General features: G+C 34.7%; 1 long non-coding RNA gene across 1 annotated transcript; it reads right to left on the reverse strand.

Annotated features, from left to right (window-relative positions):
- Nucleotides 1–779: 779 nt before the first annotated feature.
- Nucleotides 780–11,090, reverse strand: LOC132614392 (uncharacterized). The gene is made up of 3 exons (XR_009572287.1): nt 8,375–11,090; nt 3,173–3,505; nt 780–2,372 (listed from the first exon to the last, which is right to left on the reverse strand). It is a non-coding gene; the product is annotated as an uncharacterized LOC132614392 (long non-coding RNA).
- Between the last annotated feature and the right edge of the window lie 1,453 nt (nt 11,091–12,543).

Below are 12,543 nucleotides of genomic sequence, written 5' to 3' on the forward strand. Positions count from 1 at the left end.
GTATTTTTCAAGTTTTTCAGTTGTTTTGAAAACAAAAATTACATTTTTCAAACACTCACAATTTTCATGGCCAAACAAGCCCTAAATATATCACAAAATATTTTTTTTAAAATGCAAAAATAAGGCAAACGCATATACATGAGACTATAAATGTGCACTTAAACCAATAAATACTCGCTAATCGCAATTTTGCAGCTTTCAATTAACTCGGTTTTTTTTTTACACTTGAATAATTAAAAAACAATAACTTTAACCAATAAAAATCCTTAAAAAAAGAAATTTCAAATTAAGAAATTTCTTTTTTTTAAGGATTTTCTTCTCGGTTTTACAGTTTTCTTAATTTGAAATTTCTTTTACACTTGAAATACTGAACTTAGAAATTTCTTAATTTGAAATTTCTTTTTTTAAGGATTTTTATTGGTTAAAGTTATTGTTTTTTAATTATTCAAGTGTAAAAAAAAAATCCGAGTTAATTGAAAGCTGCAAAATTGCGATTAGCGAGTATTTATTGGTTTAAGTGCACATTTATAGTCTCATGTATATGCATTTGCCTTATTTTTGCATTTTAAAAAAAATATTTTGTGATATATTTAGGGCTTGTTTGGCCATGAAAATTGTGAGTGTTTGAAAAATATAGTTTTTGTTTTCAAAACAACTGAAAAACTTGAAAAATACACTTTGAGTAAGTTTAAGTGTCTATCTGGTCACCTTATAAGTTTATATGCCTATCTTACAAAACATGCCAAGTTTAAGGGTTCATCTAGGTATTAAGCCTTATAAGAACAATTGTAGACAATACATGTTATACGGACACCATCACCTCTAGCAGGACACAACACTTTCCACACAACTCGTATATTGAACTACATAAGTTCGGTTTACATAGAGGTAGAAGTTAAAGTTGAAAGTAAGTCCGCGTTTATAGCAGGAACGCCATTTTCCAGACGGAAGAGCACCAACACATAGCTTCACTTTTGCAGTCGGTGTCTCTGGGCCCCCATTATAAAATCCATGTGACTACTCATCGGATGTCATCCTTCAGGTTTAGTCCTGGAACAACAATAAGTCGAGAAAACGGTAAAGTTGGAAGTGTTCCTATATGCAATAAAATTGAAGAGAAAACATATACTATTACATAAATCAGCCTACTAACTTTCAAGCTAAAAGATTACTACACTACTTTCCCTAGGAGAATCCCACTTTTAAAGCTTGATTTAGAGCTGACCAAATTTAAAACATATCACTCATCCGACAGTTAGTCGGATACTAACCAACCTGTTATAATTTAATTTTAAAACTAAAACATGGGTACATATATCAAAAATTCACATAGTAATAAAGCATCAGTAGTAGCAAGTACCTTCATAAATTTGAATATACCTCGTGTTCAATATTTAAAACAAGCAACGTAAGAAAAAACCTAAGTAACAAATGCTGATGAAGTTGGAAAATATATTGGGGGCCTCAAGTGCAGGAAAACTAAACTTGTAAGTCTGAAATGGGAACTTAAGTTGGGGCCCACAGTACTATAACTTTCAGCTGGTACAGAAAGTAATTAAATTGAAACGGAACTGCTTTCTTGTAAAACGATGAAAACATATACTCAAGCAGCAATATAGTACAATACTCTTAAAGCACTAAAATTACAGAATCCCAAAAATAACCGCGAGCTCAGCTAGCTGGCATGTCAACGGAGTGCAGCCTGCTTCAGTGGAGGAAGTCTAGTGACGAAGCGCCCATGCTAAGCACGGGCCCAGTGACTTATATTGTACTTCAACTGATATTTTCATTTTTCCGAGAGTGTGAAAGGTGCATTACTATAAAAAACAGTGGAAAGCAAAACTTTATGAAATTATCAAAGATCTTCTCAAACTCTTTATTTTTTGAAGACCAAAGTACGTTTGTACAATAAGAAGTTATAAATACCCAAAAAAAATCCCAAATCAATGATACAAGTATTCGAAATTCGTTGTCATCAGTGGGGGAAACTAGTTCTTTGTGCTGGATAATCATATTTAGGATGAAACATATTTTCTATGTGTTTTGCTGCCTTCTCCTTTCCAGAAAGACAAGTATGCAGACAAAGCAAAAAAGCGGCCGCCCCAATATAGCTTAATCATGGCCAGCAGAGCTGCGTTGACCATTTATGATGGTAAAAGGCAAGAACCATACCTAATAGAAACGTCGATCAAGTAAATTAGACAAGATATTTTTTAATCTTCACATTTACAAGGATAAATTATTTCAAGAAATACTAAAGGGAAGGATATATGAGGAAATGAGCACAAAAATGTATTTCATCTTAATGATGCCGAGCGAACATATTGCATTGCAGTACTTGGCTGCTGCTATTTCTCCAGGAAGAAGTGCTCCTACAAAGTCATATAAGCATGTTAAATGTAATTAAATGATAAGAGGAGGCAAATATCTACAGAGAAGATACTACACCCAATAGGAGAATGAAAGCTGGAAAAGAAAAATGAGGAAGTGTATTGATGTACTGTTTTACTTCCTTAAACTGCTTGTTATTTTGTGTATAATTGAGATTAAAAATCTTTCTCAAGGCTTTAGCTCGTAAAAGCACTATGAGGGGAACACATAGCAGCATAATTTTTGTTTTACTTGCATGGGGAAGAAATCCTTTTAATGATGCTTTTTCTTACTATAATGATTAACCGTTTTTAAGGTAGATGTTGCAGGGGGCAATTAACGCTCACCAAGCAGCCCCGGAAGAAGCATTTCCAAAGCTATGGATATATTAAAAAGAAGGTTTTGCGGCACAGTGCGTTCTATGGCAAACATAAAATTGGAAGCAATATTTCAAAACTAATGCACCTGAGGTCATGTACAACAATAAACCGAGAAAACAGTAAAATTGGAAGTGTTCCAATATGCAATAAAATTGAAGAGAAAACATATACTATTACATAAATCAGCCTACTAACTTCCAAGCTAAAACATTACTACACTCCTTTCCTTAGGAGAATCCCACATTTAAAGCTTGTTTTAGAGCTGACCAAATTAAAAACATATCACTCATCCGACAGTTATTCGAATACTAACCAACCCGTTATAATTTAATTTTAAAACTAAAACATAGGTTCATATATCAAAAATTCACATAGTAATAAAGCATCAGGAGTTGCAAGTACCTTCATAAATTTGAATATACCTCGTGTTCAATATTGAGCAACTTTGCCTTGATTATGTTGTTTGGCTAGTTACACCAGAGGTTTTATCCTTGAAGAATTGTTTCCTCAGCATCAACGAATGTTTCCGTAGAGCCAGCATTCAAGGTTTACAGATGAAAAATCAGGGCTTACAATGTATGTAGTATTAAATACTAAATTGCCCCTATTTGTTCCACCCACCAACTGCTTCACCATTCATAGTCATGACAACACTATGAAAACTCCTCTCTAGTGCTCTTCAATACAGGAAGGCATCTCGTAACATCCTCTGGTAGTCGAACTCCATTCCCAAATTCAGACTCATATTCAGAACACTGTTAGCGAGAACAAATATAAAATGCTTATTAATAGAGATCTTAAGGCTCCAAGTAGAGTCACTTAGTTGAAGAAACATCCAATCCAACCAAAATAAAAGGTTTACTAAACCTAAGCTTAACAAACAAAAAACTCAATTTTGAAGTTTCAACTCTCAAAAGACTATAGACACTTAATCCACCAACAAAAATAACTCTCTGTTGTTTCAATCACTTTGATCTTTAAACAAAATAATCGCACATAGATAGACAACTCAAGCTAAAGCATACTAATGCTTATAGCTGTTGAGAAAGCTAATAAAATCTAGAGTTTGATCTATGTTATTCGTATTCCAAGATTTACACCAAATAGAGGATATATTTCAGATGTTAACTGGAGTTGTAATGTTAACTGGAGTCGTTCTACCTTCAAAGAACCTTCTATTTCTCTCGTTTATCACATAAATAAATCTGGACCAAACATAAGCTATCATATGCTGAACTTTGCCTCTTGGCAATATACATATTTTTTGCAATTTTTCCCTCAGTTCAGACCCTTTCAAGAAAAACATGTACTTCTTCCTTGAAAGAAGAAACTCAAATTAGAGAATAGTCATCTAGAGCTCTAATATAGCATATGTAAATACTCAAAACATGCAGTGAAAATATGGCCACTATTCTTTCTAAACCACCAGTATTCCACATTATCTTTAAACTAAAGAGCCTAGCTTGAAGTAAGAAAAATAGAGGAAATAGTCATCTATTGCTCTAATATAGCATATGTAAATACTCAAACATGCAGTGAAAATATGGCCACTATTCTAATATATACCAGCAGTATTCCACATTATCTTTAAAATAAAGAGCCTAACTTGAAGTGTACAAAAAAAAAAAAAAAGGGAGGAAACAAATGGAATTGGCAGAAAGAAACACTGCATTAAATCAAGAAAGCTATCATATGTATTCTATTGAAAGCCTATATTCAATCTTTGTCAGATTACTCATTTATGTTAACACAGAATTCAGCTATGCAGAAAGGCAGAAACTATTCAAAGAAAACTAATTTATCCACTTCCTTCATCAGGAAAAGTAAAAACATGTGTTCACAAGTTTTATAAGTAGTACTATTTAGTATGGTCATACAGTGATACAAGCTCAATTTATGGGAACATGTCAAAGGTAGAAACAACTCTAATAAACATAATACATACAATTTTTTTTTACTATATTAGAAGAGCGAGTATAATGTTGAAATCAGCATGCCTGTTTTTGGGACATATCACCGGTAGAAACAACTCCAATAAACATAAAACATGTAATTTCTATACAAAAATAAAAAAATAGAGAATAAGCATATCCAAGATGATCAAACACATCTTGATGTACTACCAGCAAAAAGAGCACTATATACTTTGGAAACTCAACATTTCAATGCAAAGAAGCTAACTAAAGGCAGCAAAAGAGCGACACTTACCAATAACAACACGGACTGAAAGCTGAAATAAAGCAAGCAGAAAATTCAAAATTCAATATGGTGCTGACAAAATCATTCATACCTACTCGAGCAAAAATGAGAAACCAAACAATCATCCATACAATGCAGCCAGAAGATTAAAACAAACAAATGGAATTTAATGAAAATTATACAAATCAAAATAAGCAATTCTTGCGAGAGCTAACTGTTTCTTGGAACATTATGATTCATTGTCTTCGTCCTTCCCATTTATTAACTCAAATGAGTAAAAGACTCCTCTGGCAAAAAAATCAATTGCATTCAATACTTATTAGTATTTTTGAGGTGTATTGGGAAAACCTAGCAAAGAAGTTCAAGATGTATCTTCACAGGTGAGATCGTGACCAAATTAAATAAAAAACCTCGTCTACTTCCATTTTCTTTTATTGAAAAGTACTTATATTGTTTATGAAGGAGATAGGACAGATGACACAGCATCATTTATCACTCAAGAATCCCAAAAAAAAAAAAAAAAAAAACAAGATTCCTAACAAAAAGCATGTCGATTTTAATTCCCAGTTTCTAACAAAGTTGTGGATATAGGGAGCTTATTCTGAACCAAAGAAGTGGAGTAAAACGAAATCTGTCTTCATCCCAGGAAGGGCTTGAACATCTCTAATCATTACAATCTTATCTAATCCTTCATGGAAGGCCCACATTCTCAAGTAAAAAAACTCCCTACAAATCAAAAAATAAAATGTCAACAAAATTTAATAAAGAAAGAGCATCATATTTCTAGAAAGAATAATCTCATTTGAAAACTAATAACCATTATAAGCAGACGTAAAAGAATCTAATTTTCTAGACTGCATTCACTATTGCTCGTTAAAACCCACCATAGATAAAGAAAGATTTGCAAAGCAAATCAAAAAGTGGTGAATCACCCGTGCTAAGCACATCTGAAAAATACACGTTGGGCCCGTGCTTAGCACTTCATAGCTGAATCAGCAAAGCAAGTTGCTAAGTGCTAACAACTAGCTGAATCAGCAATACAAGCCTTGGATCTCTCTGCTAAAACTTAGGACTCAGAGACTCTTTAAGTATCTTATTAGCGATTGTGTTTTTGTAGCTCCAAGCATATAAACGAGTTTGAAAGAAATAACCAACTACTATTAGTGATTGTGTTTCTGTAGCTCCAAGCATATAAGAATGTTTGCTTATTTCCTGCAATTAATACATAACCCAATTGATACTACTCTTTAAGTATCCTATTAGTGATTGTGTTTTTGTAGCTCCAAGCATATAAATCAGTTTGAAAGAAATAACCAACTACTATTAGTGATTGTGTTTTTGTAGCTCCAAGCATGTAAGAATGTTTGCTTATTTCCTGCAATTAATACATAACCCAATTGATACTACTCTTTAAGTATCCTATTAGTGATTGTGTTTTTGTAGCTCCAAGCATATAAATCAGTTTGAAAGAAATAACCAACTACTATTAGTGATTGTGTTTTTGTAGCTCCAAGCATGTAAGAATGTTTGCTTATTTCCTGCAACTAATACATAATCTAATTGATACTTTTAGGTATGATCGTAGAACTGTGACCTTGTGGGGTGAGCTACCCGAAAAAGATGGGGAAATACTACAAAAACTGATAGATACAAAACCTGTCGTAGCATTTTGTGATGTGAAAGGGTCGACCTATCAAGGTAATATATCGAAACTTTTTTTTACTGGTAATATATCGAAACCTTTTTTTACATTCACAATTAATTCTTTATCAATTACATCTATACTATATTCTGTGTGTTGTGAGGATACTAAAGTAACTTGAAAGTGAAAATCAGAAGAACTTGGTATACAAAACTTAGATTTCCGGTCCTCAACAGTCAGTGGCGGATTCAGAATTTTCACTCAGGGTATTCGAAAAAATAATTGAACCTAAATATACACTGTAATATATGTTCAGGGTGTTCAAAAGTTAATATATGTACATAAACACATAAAATTTACCCTAAATATACACTGTAATTTTTTGTCCAGGGTGTTCGGGTGAACACCCTGGGCTCTTGGTACATCCGCCCCTGTCAACAGTGCGAACAAGGTCTGCATTTTTTCCAAACACCTGGCACTTTGTGTAACGATATTCACAAAAAAAAAAGGTCAGCCATAACACCATGCATATCAATGAATCAAGATAGGCCAAGAAGAAGGTCAAAAGAAAAAAGAAGTTCAAACTCATCAGCAAGAGTTGCAGAGCGAAGGCAAGAACCAAAAACCAAAACAAATAGTGGTTATATGCATTGATAGTCTGAAGAAGGAAAAAAAAATCAGAGGCAGCATATGGGTGTTCGTAAAGGCAGAGGATGAATAAAAATGACAGAAAACACAAAAGGCAAATGACACTGAGAACAGCAAATGGATAATAAAATTAGAAGAACACATTGTGTTTGTTATGTGAGGCACAATGTAAAATGTCTGATCATTATTCTGATGGAATAATACAAAGTCAAATGATTATATAGAAAGATGCTTCCAAACCAATTTTACTACTCCTATTTAATACTCAACGGGGCCATAAAATAGGGAGTTCCTTGGCCGTCCAAATGAATTTTAAATTTTCTTGGGGAATGTGTACGAACAATGAATAATGCTGTAGTTACTAATGTCAATCGGCATTTGATGTTATTGTTTTACTTAATCCAAAAAGAAGAAACTAAACTAAAATATACTTTATTCTGTAGTAAACACAACTACAAATACTCAACAATTGGGAAGATGATTGTATTTAACAAACTGAAATAGGAAATTACAATTGGAAAACTAAGAAATGAAACAGTAAACAAAGAATGGAGATGACAAGCTTAGATTTCTTGAGATGAGAGGTTCGCATAACCCCAATTGCTCCCGCAAGGCACTATTTATCACCCTGGATCCCATTCCACCAGCCCATTTACAAATACTGGTTCAGGCCCATTCATAACAAACTCTGCTCAAACTTATTTCTGGCAGCAATTAGCAGCCAATTTTGATTTGACTTTCTCCTATAAAATCAAATGATTGTATAGAAAGATGCTTTTCAGGTCTCCCACTCCAAACAAACCAATTATACTACCGCTACCACTATTTAATACTCTATATATAGTGACGGACAATGACATGAAGTTAAATTAATTTCTAGGGGATGTGTACAAACAATGAATACAAATCCAGTTAATATTAATTCAAATTGGAAATTATTGTTTTGTGTAGAATGATTACGATCAAAAGTAATATTCATATCCTGTTTTTTTTTTTTTTTTCTTTTTTTTCTTGTGGGGGATGGGGGAACAAACATCAATTATTGAGCGTGGATGCAAGTGGCTGGTCAAACTTGAAACAATTAAAATATAAGAGTAGTTAATTAACAGCTAAAAACATATTAAAATATACTTACTCTGCATCAAACTTCTTTTTGGCAGCAATTAGCAGCCAACTTTGATTTAACTTTCTTCCATATGACTTTTTTAAACAAGAGGAAACAGCAAAGGGGACGGACAGCAACCTTATAAGCCTGCTATATATTGCTTTAACACCACACTCAAGATCTCTTGATAACAGTAAAAAACAAAACTCCAAAATATGGTTGATGCTTTTGTGTCATTTGCGGTTCAAAAACTTGGGGATTTCCTCATACAGGAAGTTAACCTACGTTTAAGCCTGAGAGAGGATGTGCGATGGCTGCGAAATGAGCTGCTCTTCATGCAGAGTTTCCTCAAAGATGCAGAAGAAAAGCAAGTTGGAGATCAAAGAGTTCAACAATGGGTGTTTGAAATTAACGATTTTGCTAATGACGCTGTCGCGATACTAGAGACTTACAATTTCGAGGCTGGTAAAGGTGATGAGGGAGGATTTGCTAGTTGTCTTAAGGCTTGCGCTTGCGTATGTAGGAAGGAGGCCAAATTCTACAACATCGGTAAGGAGATTCAATCACTCAAGCAGCGAATCATGGATATCTCTAGAAAACGAGAGACTTATGGTATCAGAAATGTCGATAATATTGCAGGAGAAGGGCCAAATAATTATAGGCCAAACAATCAGAGATATGGCTTGAGGAGAACTACCTCCTATATGGATAAGCAGGATCAGATTTTTGTTGGCTTTAAGGATGTTGTAGAAAGATTGCTTGCTGAACTTGTCAAAGCAGAGCCACGCCGAACCATCATCTCCATTTATGGTATGGGCGGGTTAGGCAAGACTACTCTTGCAAAAAATCTCTACCACTCCCCTAGTCTAACCAATATCTTCAATGCACGTGCTTGGGTATGTGTTTCTCAACAGTATAACACCACGGATCTCCTTAAGAATATCATCAAATCCATCCAAAGATGTGACAAGGAAACTCTAGATTTGTTGGAAAAGATGACGGATGTGATAGATCTAGAAAGACACCTTCGGAATCTACTAGAAGAGAAAAAATACCTTGTGGTGGTTGATGATGTATGGCAGAGAGAAGCATGGGAAAGGCTGGAAAGAGCATTCCCCAACAACAATAATGGAAGCAGAGTTATTATTACCACACGCAATGAGGATGTGGCCAAAAGAGCAGATGACAACTGTTTTCCCCATAGCCTTCATTTCCTAACAGAAGAAGAAAGTTGGGACCTCTTTCGCAGGAAACTACTCGACGTTCAGGCAATGATCCCAGCAATGGAAACGCTAGCTTGGGAAATGGTGCTCAAGTGTAGAGGCTTACCTCTTGCAATTGCTACGCTAAGCGGGCTTCTTTCACATAAAAGGGGGCCAGAAGAATGGGAAAGGGTGAAGGAACACCTTTGGAACCGTGTGAAAAATGACTTCATTGCAATCTCGGACATACTCTCACTGAGCTACAATGATTTGCCAACTGTGCTCAAACAATGCTTTTTTTACTTTGGTATTTTTCCAGAAGATCGTCTGATTAATGCTAAGAACCTCATGTGGTTGTGGATGGCCGATGGATTGATACCAAGAGGAGAAGAAAGAATCGAGGATGTAGCTCAAGACTTCCTGAATGAGCTGATAAGGCGAAGCTTGGTTCAAGTGGAAGATACATTTTGGGAAGAAGTTGTTAGATGTAGGATTCATGATCTACTTCGGGATCTTGCCATACAAAAGGCATTGGAGGTAAACTTCTTTGACATTTATAGTCCGAAAAAACATTCCATATCCTCCTCATGTCGTAGACATACCATCAATGGTCAAGGAGAAAGGTACCTCACTCTTAATTTTTCCAGATTGAACTTAAGATCAGTTACATTCTTTGATCAAAAAGGTCTTGAGCTGGATAGGATAAAGTTCTGCAATATGTTCCAACATTTATATGTGCTATACTTGGAGAATGACTGTGGCATATTTACACTACCAGATGCCATAGGAAGTTTGTACAGCCTCAGATACTTAAGCTTTAGAGGTAGTTGTGATATTCCCTCCTCCATAGGCAACCTCAAGAATTTACTGACACTCCAGGACTTGGATGAAGACCTTGATAATGGATCCCGACTACCTCCTGAGTTAGCTAACCTAGTAAATCTAAGACATTTAGTCGTTCCATACAAAGAACCTCTGCAACATATAAACAAACTCACAAGTCTTCAAGTTCTTGAATACATCTGTTGTGATCAGTGGAAAGATGTCGACCCTGTTGATTTAGTCAATGTTCGAGAATTAAGCATGTATGATATTGAGAAATCTTACTCCCTTTACAACATTAGCAGCTTGAAAAGCCTTAGCACTCTCAAATTGTTGTGTGAATTTCGTGAATCATTCCCAGCCCTTGAATTTCTTACTTCTTGTCAAAAGCTCCAGAAATTGTTGTTACAGGGGAGAATAGAAAAAATGCCCCTGTCGGACCCATTTCCAAATTCAATCACAATGATGATCCTTTGGTACTCAAAACTCACGGAAGATCCAATGCCTATTCTGGGAATGTTGCCAAACCTAAGGAATCTCGAATTAATAGAAGCTTATGAAGGAAAAGAGATTACCTGCAATGATAACAACTTCTGTCAACTAGAGTTCCTTCATCTTCTAAGTCTTCACAACCTAGAAATATGGCATTTAGCCACAAGTGCAATGCCTCTGATTAAAGGTCTCGGTATCCATTACTTTCCAAAGCTAAACGAGATTCCAGAGAGAATCACTACTAAAAAACCAGCGTTTAGTGACGGAATATTAGCGACAACTCATATTCTGTCGCTAATTAACGACGGATTAGCTACGGATTACTCATTTTGTCGCTAGAAAAGCAACTAAAATTTTATCTCATTATATAGCGACGGATTAGCAACGAAAACTGAGTTTCGTCACTAATGATTAGCTCAAAATTTTTGCGCCTTAAATTTCACTACAGATTTAGCAACAGAAGAGGCGCGACAAATTTTATTTTTATGTAGCGACGGATTCAGCAACGAAAACTCCGTCGCTAGGCCTTTTAATTTTTCTCGAAAAAAATATATATTTGCAGCAACGGAAAAATTTGTTGCAATATTAATGATTAAAAGAAATCAATGTATTATTTAGCGACGGATTTTATATTCCGTCGCTATTCCGTCGCTAAGTGTTAAAATAGAAGATATAACCTAGGGTAAACATTTCAGTTTATTTCACTTCAAAATACTCCCAACACAGATATATAGAGAGAGTATGCGAAATTGCTAACATAGAGAGAGAGCGCGCACAGCAGAGATCAAAATAATGTGAATCTAGGGTTTCTATTGTATTTTTCTCTTCTTCTGCTGCATCTTTTATCTAAAGGAAAGGAATGTTTTGATTTTTCTATGTTTTATGGGCAGTTTCTTTCTTCTTTGTCTCCTTCTTTGTGTTTTCTGACATTAAACCTAAAATAGAAATTAAGAAATCTGTGTTTTTTTGCTTATTATCTAAAGGACAGAGTGTCTTTAAGTGTTTTTTGTCTAAAATCGAAGGTGGGTGTCTTGAAAACTGTTGGGTTTATAATTTATTTGAAGGTTAAGTGTTGGGAATCTCTATTTGGGCCAAAATCCGATGAAAATGGAAATTCGACCTTTGTTTGTGCTAAACCTTGTAGGATAATATTATTTGGTGGTTAAAGTTTGTTTTAATTCGTGACCGTAGAAATAGAACGTTTTACCTGCTATTTAACATGAGAATATGTTCACTGGTTAGTCTATCCTATTTTCATGTCGTTGTTGTTACTCCATTTGAATAGAAAACATGAGTTAATTTAATGCTTTGTTAGTTTCCATTTTATTTCCTCCTGTCATCTCCATTGCAAAGTATGAGTTACTTAGCATTTCCTGCACTTTTTTTTCCATATTTAGCCTTTCTTCATTTCTCGCTAAAAGTCAGTTGGTTTATTAGTCAATTAGTGTGTGTTAAAATCTGAGTGTTTAAGTTCTTGTTTGAGCATAAATTCTCCTTCTTCTTTCTTAATTTTTCCGGTTCTGTTTGGCTGTGTCGTTTTTAGCTATTTTCCTAGTTAAGTTTTCTGCCTATTTAAATTCTGTGTGAGTATGAGTTAATGGACTCGATCTCATGTTTGTTAGCGTCGTTCTGATTTTTGTAGGAATTCAGCATGATTAAGTTTACAGGTTTAGATGTTTAGCT

This window comes from Lycium barbarum, chromosome 10 (assembly GCF_019175385.1).
Source record: "Lycium barbarum isolate Lr01 chromosome 10, ASM1917538v2, whole genome shotgun sequence".
Lineage (NCBI taxonomy): Eukaryota > Viridiplantae > Streptophyta > Magnoliopsida > Solanales > Solanaceae > Lycium > Lycium barbarum.